At 43.8% G+C, this 19,065-nt stretch overlaps 1 protein-coding gene across 1 annotated transcript in view; it reads right to left on the reverse strand.

Annotated features, from left to right (window-relative positions):
* The window catches only part of glceb (glucuronic acid epimerase b), a 52,926-nt gene extending 47,085 nt beyond the window's left edge, over positions 1-5,841 (reverse strand). The window contains exon 1 of the mRNA XM_080025817.1: positions 5,681-5,841. The gene's annotated coding sequence lies outside the window, so the exon portion shown is untranslated. The remainder of the gene's footprint in view (positions 1-5,680) is intronic.
* Between the last annotated feature and the right edge of the window lie 13,224 nt (positions 5,842-19,065).

The following is a 19,065-nucleotide window of genomic DNA, read 5'->3' on the forward strand; positions in this document are numbered from 1 at the left end:
GGGTTTTCTGAAAAAATAGTACGAATTGGCAAGTCTACAAAAACCTTAATATCGAAGCCTGTGTAGCACATAGAAACATGAAATAAAATACATTTAAAAAGGTAAGGTTCACAGGTTTTATTTAAACATGCTCCCTTAGAGCTTATAAACCAACACATTTTTCAAAAAAATCGGCTAAATTAGATGGGGGACAAAAAAAAGAATAAATAATATAAAATATCTAAAAATAATGTGCTAAATGAGGTTACAATCCTGCTTCCTTTTAGCATGGATAGTAGTGACTGAGTGTGCAGTGGAGAGATAAAGATAGACAGATATATGAAGGAGGAGATAGCTTTATTTTATTATTTAGTTCAGTTATCACTGGCACCATAAATCCGACTTCCCAGTACAACTGGAACGCAGACTCCTGCTGTCGGGAGCCGATCAGCTGGTCCAAACAGCTGTATAACACAATAGTATCCAGCTGCAGCCCCGGAGAACAATACTGAGTCGGGGCGGGAGTACTGAGTCGGGGCGGAAGAAAATACAAATACATTTCGAACGTTATTTAGACAAATTATATTGTTTTGGCGATTAAGTTCAGGCATCACAGCTGGGTGGTTAGGGTTAGGGCAAGGGGACAGGGAGAGGTTAGAATATAGATAGAACATTAGATTAGCCACGGCGCTAGCTCCACTCGGCTAACGGAACACCGCGGCGGCCATCTTGAGAAGGTCACGTCAAACAATAAAAAAGACCGCAGACCGATAGGCTACTAGCCCGGCCACAGTAATCCCGCCCCAACTCAGTATTGTTCTCCGGGGCTGCAGCTAGACTCTACTCGTATAACACGGGGATGAAAACGAAACTGAAACTTAACTATCGCCTGGCTGGGCTGAATTTGAGTTGGAGCAGCAAAATATAGCCTAAATTCATAAATATTGTTAATAAATAGATGCAATGTGTTGTGTGATTTTCGTCAGTAGTCTATAGTAGACCTAGATTCTGCGCTCCGAACGCCACTAACTGTTCAGTAATACACTATCGCGGACACAGCCGGCTTATTTTATTTATTTATTTTTTGATTGACGTGATTTTCAGCAAACCACACAACATTTGGGTGGTCACGTCGTCTTAAAAAAAATCAACAAAATCCACCTCATGTGTATTTGAACCAATGACGGTGCATTTTATGCTGCACGCACCATGAAAATTAGATAAAGTAACAATGCTGCGCTATGCAGCATCAGGCAGGAGATACAATGTGGCATCGCGCAGCAGCCGTCATCAATGGGTTAAGAGGACAGGGTCCCGTCAGCCCTACTGCTGGTCCTTGGTGTAAAGTAAATAAAAAAAATTGCTTCTATTATCAATACCCAACATACTCCGGCAGTGAGGAGCAAGGAATATGGCTAATTCAAAGGAGGATTTTAAAGTAACTTCACAAAGAAAAGGAGCATCTATAGTAGAACTGCCATCTGCCAGTTTAGTCACAGAAAAAAATATCTGATAATCTCTCTTTAGCCACTACGTGTGGGCAATAAGAAACAAGTTGGTTATATGTGATGCATAACGTAATAGTAATATACTGTCTACACACAGTGATGAAGTTTTTATAAATTCAAACAGGCATTCATAAACACATTAGAATATATAATGAGGCTGACTTAGCTCTTTCTGCTAATACTGAGACAGACATGTTTTAGACATGGCAAAAAAACTTAAACAACAGTATAATAATAGGGAATTATATTATTTTAAAAGGCAACAGCATAGATCATAGAGCAGGTGGATCAAAGGCAACAAACAATGGTGTCAGTTTTAAGGCTGGTAATTACTACAGTTAACACAGCAAAGGAATGCACATGCTGCAAATACCATTGTTTCTGGGCTCTAACTCTTCAGTTCAAATGACACAGAAAAAGGGGTAAACATGAGTAGGGTTCAATATAAAACGTAATTTCACAGATTCTTGTCCAGTGCTGCTTGCGGTTTATAACAAAGTCTGCATTGAAACAAGAAGAGAGAACTTGAGCCACAAGGACACACGACTATTTCATGGTGAAATGTACTGATTAAGGGCACTCTGAGGAGAAGAGACTGAAATGCCTTTAGAAGGACAGCCACGATAAATCAAAGCACAGCGACTCGGCAAATATCACTAATAGGGTCCTTTGATTAACATTATGAGGATGACAAACTGAATTGGGGAATCAGACTACAGCTGTGTGACATGTTTAATACAAATGAATGACTAGGATTTGGTAAAACTCTGCAAGTACACTTCATTGCCACGCCATTGAAATAACAAAAAGAAAAGTCATCAAAGATCAGTGCTGCATCTAGCTGTTCTGAGTTTGTGCATACTTGTATATAAAAAAAACTGTTGGATGAGTAACTTCTGAAAAATGTACATTTTGCACCAGACGAGTAAATGGCCTTAATACATCTAGAGGGGCGGATAGAACTGTTGATCAATACCGTTGACTAACAGATTACTTTTCCAGGTGCTAAAATTTATGGATTTCAAAGGTCTTTGTTGGGTCCTAATTGGATGTGGGTAAGTTTCATACAAATGTCCTCTCCTCCTCCAAATGAAGTATTTTCTATTCCACTGTGGTCACCAACAAGCAGGCAAACTGTTTTGCAGAGCGATAAGCTTTCTGTCTTCTAGAGGCATCAACTGTGTTCTGATTAGCTGACTGCCTAATTAACAAGATGTTGCCAGCTTCTGCCATTGTTACTGAAATCTGCCACCACTCAAAATTGAACAAATACATATTATTTGGAGACAGTTTTTGCTAGCACATTCCTGGGGGATTGTTTAAATTCTGTTGAATTTTGCAAAAAAAAACAGTAATAGCACCACACAAAATATGAAGAGCAATATTAAATGGGCTATAAATACCTGAAAATAAATGTTATACCTAAGCAATGAAACCGCTTTTCCCTTCTGCATCTAAAAAGTGAGTGTCTGTCCCCTTACTTTCCACTAGGGGAAACACTGCTCTTCATCTGCTCCACTCCAATGACTTTCTGGTTCATGAGAAACTTCAGAGCACCAAATGAACCCAGACATTGCCGACAGCAAGTTTTTGAAATGGTAGCTAGGCAGGCCGGCTGCCAGTGATCAATGTTGGTTGCCAAAGTTGACAGAATGGCTGCCATAATGTCATGGATTTACACTGGAGCAATAATGTTCCTGGGTAATTAAAACCCATGGATCAGTTTAACTTTTAACTAAATCTTATTAACATTGTCTGGAGTTTCAGCAGCATCTCACAATTGTTCTCAATACTTTCGGCAATCAAGTTAGTATCCAACATTTAAATGGTAAACTTAATTGTATTTGGGTTGAAAGATGTCCTAGATTCTACTCTTACACTGGAATATTCAAATGTTTTACGCTGATTATAATCAAATTATTATTGCATATCATATACACATACTGGGGCATATGGGCAAGTGAAGTGATCAATAAAATTAAATTAGAGAAACATATAAAACGTGTTTCAGCTGGCTTTTGAGCAAAATGTGAAACATTAAGGTATTTGGCCAGTAGCTGAAAAAAAGCTACTTGGTTTAGCCTGTGGTGTAGTTTGACATTTGAAGTCCAAAACACAGCAGTTTGCAGAAACACTTACTGTATGACAATCATCATTACAATGTGAACCTTCTCTAAACCGGCCATGAAAGCAAAGCTGTTTTACTCACTCCTTCCATTCAACTAGCTATGTATTAGCATAGGCATGAGGTTATTTTGTTGTGCTGAAGATAGGCGTGCCAAGGACACTCCTTATTACAGAATACTGAATTCCTCACACCAAAGGCCAAAGACCGGCAGACACACAAGCCATGCAAGTCCATTGAAAAAAACACAACTGTGCTCTCATTTACTGCTACATACCCTATATCACAGAATACTTGTGAAGGAATAGATGGGGAATGTGTTATGTGACACACATTGTGTACTAAAAACAACAAAGTAGGTTTGAGCAAATTTAGAAATAGGGACAAGCTGATTTTACAGTTCTAAAATAGCTCACCTGGTTCATCTTGGTGACAATTTGTTTTTAAAGTGGAATGTGAGTTATAACAATGTTCTTAATGAAACGTTTAGGTTATCTTAAGGAGCACATGCCATCGATATAACCCCTTAATCCTCTCCGGTCTTGTGGAATTCAAAATAAATTATATCTGCCAATATGTTTATGTTCACCAAATGAATATGTTTATCTCAGCCTCAAAAATCTAGTATTGGTCAGGCTTTAAAAATTATCTCCTGTATCTAACTAGAAAAAAGTGTCAGATGTCCAAACAATACTCTGTGTTCAATCTTATAATAATGTAGATTTTGTGCAACGTCTAAGCTAAACTGACACAATCCCACACAGCTAAATGTTAGAATCCTGATATAGGCTAATGACAACTATAGTGAGTGCTTCACAATGGACACTGTTACGAGGCGCTGTGTAGTTACCTGAACAGTAAAGTCAAATTAGTGTATCTGCTGTATTCCCAGATGCACAATTTCATATAGCCTAAGTGGTATTTTACCTTCAGTCTCTAATAACAGGACAGCAGCAGAAATAAGTAGGGCTTGAAAATGGAAATATCCTGGATGGTTGAAGTTACAGTGGGTAAGAAAAAAGAGGCACAGTCTTTTAGACATTGGGGAGTACCAGAGTAAACCAGCAATGACAAATAGCTCTCTTGATGCATTGGCTTGCGTAAATAACATTGTATTGAATAAAAACTATTTCAAAATAACCACTATGTAAAATAACATCAATAACGTTTGGGTTAGGGACAGTTGTGCATAAACATGACTTTTTCAGTCGAGTGAAAAGGGAATTCTACTTCAAATGTGATTCAAAATAGCCTACACAACTAAACAGGACACACATTCTAATAATAATGTTTCACTTAAATATCACAGCGTGAACATATCTCATGCCATGCCGCTCTGTGTGACCTTAATGCGAGAGGCATTTATAAAGTATTTAAAACATATCGATGATGTTAGTACCAATAATTTTGAGTTTTTTTAAATTGCAACGTCCAAAATAGGATAACATGCTATTCCCACGTCTTAGCATTTTTAAGACATTTGAAAGCATCAAAACTGCCGTGAAAACCTCACACGACTTGGCGTTATATAAACAGCAGCAAAAGTTAAGTTTGTCAGTTTCTGCTCAATGTATACACACACCCAAAGCTTGTCATTGTTTCCTCGTGCAGACACAACCTCTACTCTCCGAATAAGACAATTATGGGGGGGACGCTGATATTTTTTGGTTTTTGAGCTGGGAGGCGACGTAGCCAGCTAAGCTCGAGAGCCAGCCAGCACAACCATTCGTTAGTAAGCAGATGTATCGTTAGCATGCAAGCTAATGGAGGTATGCAGAAAGAGACAGTCAACAGTGAGCTTTGAAGTTCCTGCTATTCCTCCACTGGCTCCGTTAACACGCGCAGACAAGCTGACGGCTGGGTTGAACCAGGGTTGAACACATAGCGGTAAAGTGTTTCACGGGGGTATGATAAGACGTGACAGAGGAAGAGGAAGCGCGAGACTGATGGCTTTTATATGTTGCTTTGCTGGTGTGAAAACTGAACTGTGGATAAATATCAGCTAGCACCGCATATGAGTGGCTGGATAGAGGGAGCACACAAGACGTAACGTTAGCAGCAACCTTACCTGCAGGATTAAAAGATCTCGTGCAGAAGCCGGAGTTTGTCCGGGGACAGCAATAGGAGTTGTTTTCGGGTGGTCCGCTAGTTTAGTTTGGTTAGAGTCCTGTTTAACCTCAGGCTGAATCGGGTTTCTACCAAAGGGACTGACTGACTGAGTTGCTTCCCAGCCACAACAGCGACTGAAGACAGTTCGGTCTGCCTCTCACTGGGAAGGATCTTCAGTATCGCGAGAGAGGACGAGAGTTCGGTGATATCTACGGACCAATCAAATGATCCGCCTGGTGCTTTGTGGAAAAGGCTGAGGATATCCTCTGATCATTAAAAAAATATAAAATAAAATGATGTATCACTGTGGCACTTCACGTCAATAAAAAAGTTAAATATATATGTGTATATTGTGTCACCTGTGATGAGCATGCCACAGTGCTATTTCAGGGTCCCTACCTCTTGTAATAGGCCCATGGTTCCTAATAATATAGGGTTAAAAAAAACGTACTTTGTAAATATTACTGTGATGTCTTTTACTGTGACATCACAGTAATATTTACAAAGTACGTTTTTTTTAACCCTATATTTCTCTTTCTGTGATGTCACGAGAAAGAGAAATATAGGGTTAAAAAAAACACTCTTTCTGCCTTTTCTCAGGCTAGGATGAACCGATTTCAATTTTTTTCGCACATTTATACTACATAGGATCTCAGAATTCAATACACCTTCATATTCAAACCAGTGAAGTAGGCCTTTAACTAAAAGGCATTGAATAAATAAATCAAATATTCTCATAATGAAAAATAAGGCTTTATTGGTGTTACAATTATGTAAAACAGTCAGCTGAATGAGTAAGTTTATATCAACCGTTATTTTTCTTACGTTGCAATTTAAAAATCACTGGTCATCCATTTTTTTGTTATTTTTATAAATGACAAATGCCTCTCACGTTAACAACAAATATGTTGATTAAAACAATCCTGTTTTCTAAATGAGTCATTCACTTTTTTGTGGCGCCTTGGGGGGAAAACATATATTGCACACAGCATTTTGATGTTACTTTATGTATGGCCTCATCCCACTTCTGCCTCTCACCATTATACATCATTTATTGTGTTCGGTGCTTGTTGTATCTCACCACTAAGAGAGGCCTCATAAAGCTTGATTCCAGTGTGGAAAGGAAGTGTTTCCCCTTCAGTTATAAACCAAGGTTGTTCATGACACTACGCTGTATAATTGTAGCTTCTACAAGGGATGAAGATACCTATCACAAAAATAATTTAGTTTACGTTCCTTTTCAAAGGTACCATTGTTTCACACAAACAATTAGTGAAAACATACTGTTAGATTTATTCTAGCTGCGCCTTATGATGTGATTTGTGACTTGTGTCTTGTATTGCATTATATCCCTTTGACTTATTTAGCTAATTTGCTGATTTACGTTTGAAGTTTCCATGGTGTCCATATGTCTGAGTGGGTTTCTTCATTGTGTACTGTTTTCTCCTTCCATAGACAATATTCGGTAACACTTTACAATAAGGTACTCCAAATTGAAGTACCTACTACATAGATGTGCGTTACCTGCTACTAAATTTGTTTTGTTACCTACTACATAAGTTTATTTTTGTGCTACCTAACAAATACATTTTTTTGTGCTACCTACTACATACGTTTTTTTGTGCTACCTAACACATACGTTGTTTTTTTTTGTAGTAGGTACTACAATTTTGTGTACCTTATTGTAAAGTGTTACCCAATATTTTCATTCTATCTTTGCTCAGCTTTGTTGTACTTGTTTAGCAGAAAGTCTCTGTACATTTACTCTTGGTACTGTGCGTGGGGAACACTGAGAGCCAATGGAAACTGGAGTAAAATTTTAAATAATGATAAAAAAGCCTGAAGTTGAATCTATTCTTTGTCAGGATTTTTAGTGTTGTGCAACCCTGAAAAAGACTACAAGGAATAAATGCATCAATCACACGTTATTGTGAATGATTAAGGCAGAGTGTACTGCGGTATTTTCGATGGGAATGAGGAAAAGTTGTTGAAATGCTCAAATGTGTCACATTTACATAAAGTGCAATTTCAGGCTTTTTCCTTGAGCTCTAATGTCTTTTACATGAGGCAGCATTGTGGATATTTCAGCAAAGACTTAAATAAATGAATCATTCCCCTCTCCCCACATTAATGCTAAATCACACAAAATCCACCATGAGAAAGAATAAAGGAGGATGGTTCTATTTCGTTCCTACTGACCGCCAGAGGCGGTGCTTATAGCACTGGATGTTCCATCGCGCGCATGCGCAGGTCGAGATCTTTATACCAACAAAGTCACCTGTGACACCTGGGTGACTCCGGGAATGTATATATTCCGGAAGTCACCAGAGGTTCTGTTCCTCTATTTTCTCGCGGATAGCAGGTCGCACACATTGTTGTGTGCTAATATACCACTAGCTTGTCGCGAGTAGCTCGTACCCTAAGGGTTGGTGCTTCGATTGACTTCGACCACCAAGGGCTGCGACTTGCAATTCGTTCGACTTGGAAGGGGTGAGTAAAGTGTGAGGCTACGCGTAGCCCGAGGCTGCCGCGGAAGCTAGTATCACCTTTCCACCTTGCTTTGATTAGATCAGGCGGCGGCTTCACAGTCGCCGTGTTATTCTTCGTTCGCACCGTTGCTTATGTGTTTCGCTAAGCCCGGGTGCTAATTGTATGCTCGAAGGTATTGTCTTTCTAGCATTGTGCACTGTTGATCGGGGGCTACGTTCGGGCCCCGACCGGTGCGTACTTTGATTTAATCGACAGCGAGCGGCTTGGGGGACCAAGCCGCCGCCACAGTACTTTGTAGCATTGTGAGTGGCCTAGAGCAGTTGCATAGGCTACTTAATTTGCTCGGCAGGTGAGCCGCCACAGTACTTTGTAGCAGTGTCGCCGTTGCTTGTGTGTTTTTCGCTAGCCGGTTGCTAATTGTATGCTCGAATGTATTGTCTTTCTAGCATTGTGCACTGTTGATCGGGGGCTACGTTCGCCCCGACCGGTGCTTACTTTGATTTTATCGACAGCGAGCGGCTTGGGGGTACCAAGCCGCCGCCACAGTAGGCTACTTTGTAGCATTGTGAGTAGCCTAGAGCAGTTGCATAGGCTACTTAATTTGCTCGTCAGGTGCGGCTTCGGGTCAGAAGCCTCTTTCACTGTTGTTCGCACCGTTGCTTGCGTGTTTTTCGCTAAAGCCCGGTTGCTAATTGTATGCTCGAATGTAGGCTGTTGTCTTTCTAGCATTGTTGCACTGTTGATCGGGTGATAAGTTCGCCTAGACCGGTTGCTTACTTTGATTTAATCGACAGCGAGCGGCTTGGGAAGCTCCAAGCCGCCGCCACAGTAGCCTACTTTGTAGCATTGTCGCTGTGAGTAGCCTAGAGCGGTTGCATGGGCTACTTAATTTGCTCGTCAGGTGGGCGGCTTCGGGTGCAGAAGTCTCTTTCACTGTTGTATTTGAGCTGTGTCGCACCAATCGTGTGCGTGCCACACACTGGTATGCTGTTGTATACACTGTATGCTGCTGTATTGCTCGCCGGTGGACGAATTAGTTTCCTAAATCGCCTTCACCGTGTTATTTAGCCGTGTCACACTGTTGCTCGTGTGTAGGCTGCTGTAGTGTGGCGCCAGTTGGCAGCTTAGTTTCACACCGCTGTGTTATTATAGCCGTGTCGCACCGTTGCGGTGCCTCTAGAGCCAGTGGGCGGCTGGGGTTACCAAGAGCCGCTGACACTGCCAGGGGACTACAGATAGAGAATAGCTTAATTGGCTAATTCTAGCATTTTTTTAACCCATGTATGATCATGTGGTTTATTGATTTGCACTGTCCCCTTCTTAAGTAAACTGAATTAATTTGAACTGTGTGGGTGCGCTCTCGGCTTGGGTGCTCTCGCCTAGAGCTCGATTGCCTAGCCTACTGTAACTTGCTCGCCAGTGGGCGGGATAGTTTTACACCGCCACTGTATTATTCTAGCGGTGTCGCACCGTGGTTCGGTTGCTCTCGCTTGAAGCCCGGTTGCATACCTTATTCGGATTACATATTTTAATTGGCTCGACAGGTCGCGTCGTTGCTTGGGTGTGCTCTCGCCTAGAGCTCGATTGCCTAGCCTACTGTAACTTGCTCGCCAGTGGGCGGCAGGGTTACACTGCCAATGTGCTATTCTAGCGGTGTCGCACCGTGGCTCGGTTGCTCTCGCCTGAGGCCCGGTTGCATGCCTTAGTCGGATGCATATTCTAGCTGGCTCGACTTTTGGCTAAATTCTAGCATGTTTACTGTAACTTGCTCACCAGTGGGCGTAGTTGTACGCCGCCACTGTATTATTCTAACGGTATCGCCCTTCTTATATGTCCATGGGTGTCGCACCGGGGCTCGGTTGCTCGCCTAAAGCCCGGTTGCATACGTTGGTTGCTCGCCAGGGAGCGTCTTGGGTTTCCAAGAGTCGCCTTCACTGTGTTATTTTAGCTGTCACACGGTTGTCGTGTCTGTGCAGGCTACTGTAACTTGCTCGCCAGTGGGCGGCATAGTTTACACCACCACTGTATTATTCTAGCGGTGTTGCACCGAGGCTCGGTTGCTGTCGCCTAAAGCCCGGTTGCATACATTAGTTGCTAGCCAGTGAGCGTCTTATGTTTCCAAAGGTCGCCTTCACTGTGTTATTGTAGCTGTCACACAGTTGTCGTGTCTGCGCAGGCTACTGTATTTGCTCGCAAGTGGGCGGCATAGTTTAGCGCTGCCACTGTATTATTCGGTTGTTCTCGTAGGCCTCCTAAGGTCGCCGTCACTGTTACTTAAGGGTGTCGCTCCGTTGCTCTGGTGCTTGCACCTGAAGCTCGGTTGAGTAGGCTACTAATTCATTTAGCCTAGCCTGCTAAATTGCTGACATGCTAAACAACCAGCAATTGTGACGCCTTCATGGCCTCCCTACAGTGGAGAATGGCCATGACAAGTGCCCTGCAGGTCTCGGGGTGAGCACCTGAGGGAAGCACTGTCAGATAACCCATGCATGAACCGTAGTTTCATGCCTCAGGCACTGAGGCTTGCTAGGTAGAAGCTCTCCTGCTAGCCTCCAACCAGCTCAGGGTGCCAGCGGCAGTGAGTAGCCTTGCGGCTGTGCATCCTTCCTACTCAGGGGATGACATGCTGTCCACAGCTGCGTCCTGTAACGTTATACAGGTGGGCAGCTCGGCTAGAGGGTCAGTGTCCGTCCGCCATCTGGGAATTTGCTTTCTCACACAGTCCTGGCTCGGTCGCAAACCATACAGGGGTCAGGTGCTGGTCACTCAGCTTGGACCCTCAGTGATGCTTCACTGCAGACTTTGCATTATGACTTAGGGAGCTAGGCAGGTTGATGTCAACTGTGGCGTCGTCCCAGTCGGAGGTGTGTCGACAGACCCTCCATTTTCTTCCAGTGATCCCAGGCCAGACGTTCGGCCAGCTGCTCTTCAGGCCCGGTGCGAAGTGTCCAGGTTGACCAGGCTAGACAGTAGTTGCACGCTGCGACGTGCACCTCTGCCTGATCCAGGCCGGGAACCTCTGTGGTACCCCGTGCCAATAGCTTCAACCACGTTCAGGTGGACAATCAAGGGGCCAGTGCTTCCCAGCACATTCTGTACAGCGCCGTAACACTGCGCTACAGCTGTATTTCAGGCGCCAGGAGGTCGGCGTCCAGCCTCCGCCCTCCCCCAGAGTCCTTGGGGGTGCTACTCGATGCTCGGTAGGTTCTACTCAACCGAAGTTCAGGTACCAGGAGTTGGGGCGGGGTCGCCCCGTTCTGGACTAAGACGGCGGAATCAGGGCCTCACGATTCTTCCTTCCCCATGCTGCGTGTTGCAGGGGTCCTCCAGTCTATCGCTCAGGCGGACTGGTTGTGTCATAGCCCTGAAAGATGCTACTTTCAAGTCCCTACTGCCCAATGTCACAGGTGGTCCTCCCCTTTGCATTTCTGGGCAGGGTGTACCAGTTCAGGGTTCCTCCGTTTGGGCCGTCCCTGGCTCTGCGGATATTAAACAGTGTGTGGCAGCATCCCTGCCACCATTACAGCTCAGCTGGTGCTCGAGTCGGCGGCCATGCGAGCCTGCCTTTCTCCATAGCGCGTAGCTACCGTTCAGCAGCTACTACAGCACTCCATGCAATGGAGGCTGCTGGAGTACAGCCTCTTCATTCGACTGATAAGTATGCTGACCTCAGCATAATCTAATTATCATTATCCAAGCTGTCCAAGTTCCAGGTGTCCGGAACGCAGCGATAGAAAAGGGCCACCCCCGGGGAGTGGAGACTCCATCCGGAGGTGGTGGGCATGATTGGGACAAGTATGGCAGGGCAGTGGCATATCTCTTTGCTTCCGAAGAGATGACCCACTGTCCCCCTGGGTTCTCCTAGATGGAGAGGACCAGTCCCCTAAGGCAGGATGCTCTGGCTAATGCTTGGCCAGTCATCCTGCTTTGTGCATTTCCTTCGCACCGTTGCTTGTGTGTTTTTCACTAAAGCCCGGTTGCTAATTGTATGCTCGAATGTATTGTCTTTCTAGCATTGTTGCACTGTGATCGGGTGCTAAGTTCGCCTAGACCGGTTGCTTACTTTGATTTAATCGACAGCGAGTGGCTTGGGGTGAGCCAAGCCACCGCCACAGTATTTGTAGCATTGTCGCCTAGAGCGGTTGCATAGGCTACTAATTGCTCGTCAAGTGGGCGGCTTCGGGCAGAAGTCGCTTTCACTGTGTATTGAGCTGTGTCCCACCAGCGTGGGCTCTCACCTAAGCCTTGCGTGCATAGCTTACTTATTGCTTGCCAGTGCATGAGCCGTGCCACACACTATGTGTGTAGCTTTGTTACTGACAACACTGGATGGGGTCCAGCATTGCAGTTACAGCCTACGTTTGGTGGCTCCACATTGGCCAGGAAGGCCATGGATCCCAGCGTTACTAAACTCCTCAAGGAGAGCCTTGGTGCCTTCCAGGGAGACAGGACCTTCTGTCTCAGGTAGGCGTACACATGGGGCACCCGAACTCGGGGCGCCTGCAGCTGTGCGTGGGGCTCCTGGTAGCCAGGACCCACTGTTGACGTATTGCGACCAGTCAGAGGTCCATACCGTTTTAACTTCAGGGGCACTCGCCACTACATGGCGCTATGCAGACAGGTGGAAGTTGTTTTCACAGTGGTGCATGGCACATGGCGAAGTCCCATGGACTTGTCAGTGGTAGTGATACTACACTTCTGCAGTCTGTGTTGGGCAGCAGGACAGCTGCTTCCACCCTGTGCGTCTATGTGGCTGCGATATCGGCCGCACATGCAGGGGTGGACAACCAGACGGTAGGGTCCCACTACCTAGTCAGGCCAGAGGCTTCATTCAGCCACCATGACCCCTGAGGGCACCATCAGGGGGCTTACAAGTAGTCCTGAGGGCCTTAGGTCTACCCCCATTTGGGCCGCTGAGTCAGGCAGACCTGACGCGGCTGTCTATGAGACGGCATTCCTCCTTGCCATTGCAACTGCAATCGGTCGGTGAACTCCATGCCTCGGCAGTGAGCCAGGCGTGCTTGCTCTGGCATGCAGAAGGGTCAGGAGTGGTGCTCTCGCCAATCCATCCTTCCTATCCAAACGATTGTCTCCCCACCATGTAGACCAATCGATCGAGTTGGCTGCTTTCAATCCCCTGGGCTCACCAGGGGATGCAGAAAGAATGTCAGACCCACTGTGCCCGGGGCGGGCGCTTAGGGCATAGGTTGTGGCAACAACCAGCTTGCGTAAGACAAATACCTCTTTGTCTGCTATGGGAGCTGCAGGAAGGGGGCTGCCCTGTCCAAACAGAGACACCCCCACTGACTTGTGGAGGTGATTTTGAATGCATATAGAGCACAGGGGCTCCCCATGCCTTGGCCGTTGAGTGCCACTCTACCTGGGCTGCCTTGAAGCGGATTTCACGGCAGGACATTTGCGCCACGGCTACATGGTCTTCATCATGTACGTTGCGCAGCTCTACAGAGTAAATGTTGCTCCACCTCATCCGGTGGGATGACAGCTGTCTTGTTGATGGCTGCAAGCCCTTAATTGATGAGTACTCTTCGTGACCTTTTTGGTATAAGTCATCCAGTGCTATAAGCACCGCCTCTGGCGGTCAGTAGGAACGAAATAGAACGATAGTTACGTATGTAACTACGGTTCTATGAGTTCCGGATGACCGCCAGAGTTCTCTGTCACTCAGACTTCTCAGACACCGCGAGAAGATCCAGTGGAACAGAACCTCTGGTGACTTCCGGAATATATACATTCCCGGAGTCACCCAGGTGTCACAGGTGACTTTGTTGGTATAAAGATCTCGACCTGCGCATGCGCGCGATGGAACATCCAGTGCTATAAGCACCGCCTCTGGCGGTCATCCGGAACTCATAGAACCGTAGTTACATACGTAACTATCGTTTCATCATAAGCAAAAAGACCGCAGGGTAAAGCACGTGCATTATGCAAGACGGCAACATCTCGCCTTTGAAAAGTGCTCTCACACTTCCACTGTGATTGATTTATATCCCTATGTTTGATTGCCAGTAATGTGTAATGGAAGCTAAAAGGTCCTAGGATTCTCATTATACAGATAAGTGTAGATTGACATTGTTCTTATTTATTATCATTATTGTTTAAGGTAAAATCTGCATGTGAGAAATTAAAGGCCTACTTCACCGGTTTGAATATGAAGGTGTATTGAATTCTGAGATCCTATGTAGTATAAATGTGCAACTTTTTTTTTAAATCGGTTCATCCTAGCCTGAGAAAAGGCAGAAAGAGTGTTTTTTTTAACCCTATATTTCTCTTTCTCGTGACATCACAGAAAGAGAAATATAGGGTTAAAAAAACGTACTTTGTAAATATTACTGTGATGTCACAGTAAAAGACATCACAGTAATATTTACAAAGTAAGTTTTTTTTAACCCTATATTTCTCTTGCTGTGATGTCACGAGAAAGAGAAATATAGGGTTAAAAAAAACACTCTTTCTGCCTTTTCTCAGGCTAGGATGAACCGATTTCAATTTTTTTCGCACATTTACACTACATAAGATCTCAGAATTCAATACACCTTCATATTCAAACCGGTGAGATAGGCCTTTAAGCTTTTCTTCTTTTTTTCCATATGTACAGCAAAATAAATGACTAATATTCCTGTCATTAATAATAAATTATCTAGCAAAGGTATAATGATGAACTAATGTCACATTAGTTATTGAGACTCGTAAGATATTGTCCGCGCTGTTGAGTTTTGGCGGAATGTTCTCTAGAGATAAATTTGTCGGTTTGTTGTTCTACCATTGGTCCAGACTGGAATATCACAACAAATATTGGATGCATTGCCATTACATCTTGTGCATGCAATCATGGCCGCAAGAGGATGAATCCAATTGACTTTTCTGATTATTCCTCTGCTCGCCGCAAGTCAAAGTTGGCAAATATCCAGGGAACTATTACAATATGGATGGATGGATTTCAAATTTTGTAAAAACACAAATGGTCCCTTGACAATTATTCCTGCTGGCTTTTCATCTATAGTGCATCATAATGTTTTCTATGAAATATCTTCACAAATATGGAATCAGTTGCCATAGTGGTTGGTGCAGATGTTTTTACCCCCTGCGACTTTTGTGTGTCCAATATCTCTTCATGCCGAAACAAAAAGCTTCATATTTTGAAGCCTGAGGCACTGCAAATCCGTCCCTTTTTGACGCCTTTGGAGTGAGAAGGTGTTGAACATTCCTATCAGCCCTAGCAGTTCTTTGTGTTAAATGCCTATTAGCAAATATTGATATTCTAAGATGCTAACTGTAAACCTAAGAACTAGGGTATGGTAAATAACCAATGTTTGCGTCGACATTGTGTTTGGGTTAGTATGTTCACGTTAGCTTTGAGATCAAAGCGTCTTGACTCTTTTTCTTGTTCTTTAAAAGTCAGATATGAACCCAAAATATGATGATGATCAAAATATAATAAGGGAAATGGTGATAATAGAATACAGAGGTGGTAATGCATTTATACAAGCAGAAATATCCTTGAGGCTTGATTTTCCATTCTTCTTCTTAAAGCATTGTGTGAAACTGTGATCCTGTGGGTGGACAATGTGATGTGGAGCTCTTTATTTTCAGTGTGAATGTGTTGTGCATGATGTGTGATTATGTACAGCTTGCCTAGATATCAGTAATTGAGCTTCTTTTTTTCTTTGTTCTTATTGGAATAACCACACAGACAGGGCACAGAGACAAGAAACCAAAGCCACTGGACCTTTGATATTGAGTGATTGTTCTCAAATCAATTTGGAAAGCTTCCAAAGGCATATTGGATTTTTGTAGAATAGATTAAAGTAAGATGCAGAGGGTAATTTGATTTTGTAGTGTGTATTCATGACATTATACTGTGATTTAAGAGAATTGTGCATCTATATGTTTATCCCGCATGAGGAAACTAAGTAATACCAGATGTTAGAGTAATGGGGCTGGTGGAAACAGATTTAAATGTAAAGGGAATGTATTCACAGCTCATTTCTCCAGTCAACATGCACTGTGCATGCAAAATCTACTCCCTTTGTTCAGAGTAATATTATGTTGGAAGGAGGAGTCATTTGTGAACTGCTAACAAAAGCAGAGACTCAAGACTTTGGGAATAAATACTGTACTGTAGAATGGATAACAAGATGAATCTGAAAGTTGCTTTTAGTAAAGACTCAACAAGGGCACTTCAATCTAGAATATAATGTAGAGTGCAATCATATTTAGGGCAACTCCATCAAACCGACACTTGCTGAGGAATGTCATGGAAATGAACAGGCTCTCTCTTTTTTATTATCCATAGGATGATTGTCATATAACAGTTGGTATAATAGTCTTGAGGTTTTTTGTGGCTGCAAACTCTCAAAGTGTACACCTACTACCTCCACGTCCAAAATGTGGACTCAAATGCCAGTCCTTCTTTTAATACCTGTCAGAAATATTTCATGAGCAAGAGAAAAAGGGGATAATCAGGCTTAATACTCCGTCATCCAGCTACCTCCTTGAAAATGCAGCATAAACAAGAGTCGGATGAACTTTTTCCAGAAAATGTCCAACAGCCGAGGATTGGCATACTGTATATACAGCGTCAGTAGAAAATAGAAAAGTTATTTTAAAAGCTATCGAAATATGCTGAAATATTGAATGTAATACGTGTGAGCAGATGTACATACCCCTCCTCCCCCCACCCCCAAGCAGCCAGCAGAGATAGCTAGGAGGACGTTTGAGGCCGTAGTCCTCTCTCTGGATCTGTGTAGCAGGCGCCAACTCCTAGCCAACTGACTGAGTGAGATAAGGTGCTCAAAATCCCCGACATTCGTTTGATCTATGGCTATTGGTATTCTATGTCCGTTTCTCATTTTAACTTTTGGAAAAGAAGAGCAGGTGTGCCACTTTTAATGTGCTGCTCACCGTATCTGACATCAACCTGCAGGCAAAAGAAAGAGGAAAATGAATTGACTGACAGCGCTGGGTGGACAGAGATTGAAGAAGAGGGGGATGGAGACATTCAAAATAAATTTCTCTCGTACCCACCTATATGGATGTGACAACGTCTAAAATGTATTTTGCAAAGCCTTGGGACGCCGCTCGGTGATTTGTGTGCTTAATATTGAATGAAGAGTGGTTTCGCATTCCCATTACTATACACAAAACCCCACAGAGACCACTCTGATGGATAACAGTTTGTTACTTAGATTGCTGATTTACATTCTAAGTCATTAAGAATGATAGGCTGGTGTTGCAAATAAAAGAAGAAAGAAAGCAAAGGGAAATAATCAAATACTAATTTTTCACACCAGGCACCCTGGGACATAACTGATACAGGCCTGGATGCAGTTGGCTTAAGAAATTAAGCTGTCTTGTTTTTATAAAATTTTTAAGTGGTCCATTGAAACCATAAATAGTATAATAAAAAACATATCTATCAGCAGCAAGACACACAGTGGTACTGAGAGAGTGGGTTCATGTAGATAATGTAAAACTGTGTGTGACGGGGGTTCAGATGCCCAAGTTTAACTGAGACCGAGCAATCTGTTGTGTTCTACAGCGTTCATGATGGACTAAAGTTAGGAAGTTATGTGATTTATTGTGTCATGCACAGAGAGGTGTCCAGCACATATTAGCCCCTTTTACACAGCCAGTGAAAGCCGGGAATATGCCGGAATTTCGGCCCTCCGCCCTGCTGTATAAATGCGACCATTGCGGAACGAGGGAAGAAAGGTGCGAGAGATTGTTCCGGGAATTTTACTACCTCGGGGGGTAGTAAGATTGCCGACACAATCAGTTCCGCCTCTCTGTATAAATGCGGCCAGCTTGTTGTTGCGGAACAGGGGGGCGTTTGACGTTCCATAGCCTACGTTCTAAACATGCGACCATGTTAGCAGTTGAAGGACGTGTGTTTAACATTAATCGCGGCGGCCTGATGTCCCGTAAAAATCACCAAATAAAAGGAACGGCGTATAATCTAGCTGGTCAACTCCACTGCTCAATCCAAACCCCTGCGCTTCATTTAGCAGAATTTATGAGTCTATTTCTGCCCAGAGGAAGTTGTACAATGGGAAAGCTAGGCTAGGCTAAGCTACCGGATCGCCGCCGCTATTATTATCCTAAGTCTGAGCGTATATCCACACTTTATTTCTGCCTGCAGTAACGTGACTTCACACACTGTGTGTATGTGTATGTGTATGTATGTCTGATTGGCAGACTCGCTCACAGCCAACTTGTCACACAAACACACACACACACACAGACACAGAGGTGAAGCGGATTGATTTTGTCAGTTTGGTTAACAGTCCCAGTGATGTTGGACTCAGCGCGTAGCGAGATCAACCGGCACATCGTGGGGACAGTAAAATACGGCCCTCTTAAGGCCGAATTCCACCGGCTGCGTCTCCGGTCCTTCTCCGCTCCAGCACGGCAGAAACAAAAATAGAATTAAGAGCAGTCAGTGGGTGAGTTTCCACCACGGCCGCTGCGCCGTCTCTCTGCTCCGCTGCTGCTCCAGCTCTCCGGTGAAATACGCAGTGCTTCTATTTCTGCCGGATGCCTGAGCTCACCGCATCAATTTAGCACAGAACACATCGAGATAGACAGGAACACAAGCGCCGACAAAACAATAAAACCTCCGGTTAATTTTCAAAATAAGACACTCGGTGTTCACTGCAGGTGACATTCTCAAAACAGAGACACATACAAGCATGTCCACTGTTCTTTTACTCGTTCGGATGGGAATAATAACCTTCCGTGCGTTCGTTGTTGTGTAAATACCATATAGGAGAATCATATTATCAAGAGCGATCGCCCGTCACTTTTATTACCGCGGGAACTCCTCGTTCTCGCGAC

This window comes from Ammodytes marinus (assembly GCF_949987685.1).
Source record: "Ammodytes marinus genome assembly, chromosome: 1".
NCBI classification, from domain to species: domain Eukaryota; kingdom Metazoa; phylum Chordata; class Actinopteri; order Uranoscopiformes; family Ammodytidae; genus Ammodytes; species Ammodytes marinus.